At 34.9% G+C, this 1839-nt stretch overlaps 1 non-coding gene across 1 annotated transcript; it reads right to left on the bottom strand.

Annotated features, from left to right (window-relative positions):
• Positions 1-1364: 1364 nt before the first annotated feature.
• On the bottom strand, positions 1365-1560 carry LOC148779553 (small nucleolar RNA U3). Its single transcript, XR_016046630.1, has one exon. It is a non-coding gene; the product is annotated as a small nucleolar RNA U3 (small nucleolar RNA).
• Between the last annotated feature and the right edge of the window lie 279 nt (positions 1561-1839).

Here is a 1839-nt window from a genome sequence, read left to right as displayed (position 1 = left end):
TAAGATAGAAGTTCTAGTTTATTGTAGTACTTCTTTGTTTGTTGATAGGAAATACTATAGCAAACTGATTTTTAGAAATTATAGGTTATGGAGAAATGATAACCATTGCTTCCATCTTCTATTGAAGTTCGCTCATCCAGGAAGCTCACCCCTCGTCTTTTTTTCTGTTTTTTTCCCTACCATGACCTTTCTCCCTCTCTATATCTCTTTATTTCATTTATCTATGGAACATGCTATTTCTCTCTCTAAATCCTCTCTAACCATGCCATTTCTCTCTTCCTCCTCTCTCTAACTATCACGTTTCTCTAACACTTTTGTCAATCTAAATGTGCCCATTCTGTCTATCACCTTCTCTATCTAACTCCTCGGTCTCTCTACCCGTGCTCGTCTCTGTCTAACTCCTCTATCTCTCTACCCGTGCTCTTCTCTATCTAACTCCTCTATCTCTCTACCCGTGCTCTTCTCTGTCTTTCTAATGCAGCCATAGGTATATCTCACTAACCGTGCTCTTATCTGTCTTTCTAATAGTCATGACCCAGCTAATAGCCTGTGGCTGGGCATAGAAGGGGAATATGACCATTAGAGACAAGTTTAGTCATTGTTTTTAAGTTAATAATGTGTGGCTAAGATTAAATATGATAGATGGCCGAAATTTTGTGAGAATTTTTTAGAGTTATGAGTTTATAAAAATACTTGGTATTGAAGGATTTTAGCTGCGGACAGAGACGCAAGTTTGTAAAAAAATAAGAAGATGTGGATTGACCGACCTTCCTTACAATATCTACTTACAATCGGATCATTTTGTATTTTAGGTAATTATTTGAGATCTGGTTGTAATTTACACTTAATATTTTTTGATAATGTACTTTATTTAAATAGAAATTTAAAAACAAGGGAAATGGTTTGATCGGGCTGTAGCCCTATCAAAGTAAAGCTTCACCTAATAACTCATCCGAAATTGTAATTCAAGCAATGAAAAACCTTTAAATAGATCATTTTGACTTAAAAATTATGATTGTGAAAAAATTAGTATTTCAAACCCAAAAAACAATGTATAATGTTAAAAAATTACCTAGACCCTCTATTTTGTCCTAAAAACAATTGTTTAAAGATCTCAAGGATTTGTATGCTTTTTTTAGTTTCAAATTTTATTTTTGGTATTGAAAATTGATATTAGAGCCATCATGAAGTTTCCGTGATGGAAAGTTCTTTCTAGAAGAGGATTTAAGGTGAGGCTTCATTTGGTTTTCATAAAGCCTAGGCCTTATAAAAACTTCATCTTAAAAATAAACACTCAAATATAATTTGTGATTTTTTTTACTTTTATTTTTATTTTTTAACAAAAAAAGAAAAAGGGTTTTTTTGGTCTGTCAGACGACATGGCCATCTCATCAGCCGTTGGTTCTGAGAGCGATCATCTTGGGCTAATGAAGCCCGGTGAGGTCCTATTCACACTCTAGCCACGTGGCTATGTCATCTTCCAGATTGTTGTGCGTCTCCATTGTGTCAATGGAAAAAGACGTACAACCAATAGAACAGATACTGTTCAAGTAAGGTCGGAATGTAATTTGTGATCTTATGGTAGAATAAATGATTTTGTAAGAAATTTCCACCCCTTAATTGATATTTTCCCACTATAATTTTCACCCACAGAGATGGGAAAAGTCCTACGAAGGTAGACACAGAGACCTACATATTTGAAGATACATAACTCAAAATTCATTTTCTTACCACGAGAAAGAGAGGAGAGAGAAACCAACGCAGATATTGCAGAGATATAGAGAGCCTACCATCTACCACCTTAGAGAGAGAAAGAGAGCACCATCAAGAGAGAGAGAC

This window comes from Amborella trichopoda, chromosome 12, assembly GCF_054954075.1.
Source record: "Amborella trichopoda isolate Santa Cruz 75 chromosome 12, AtrichopodaSantaCruz75HAP2 v2.0, whole genome shotgun sequence".
Taxonomy (NCBI): domain Eukaryota; kingdom Viridiplantae; phylum Streptophyta; class Magnoliopsida; order Amborellales; family Amborellaceae; genus Amborella; species Amborella trichopoda.
This window is presented reverse-complemented; position numbering and strand designations above follow the sequence as displayed.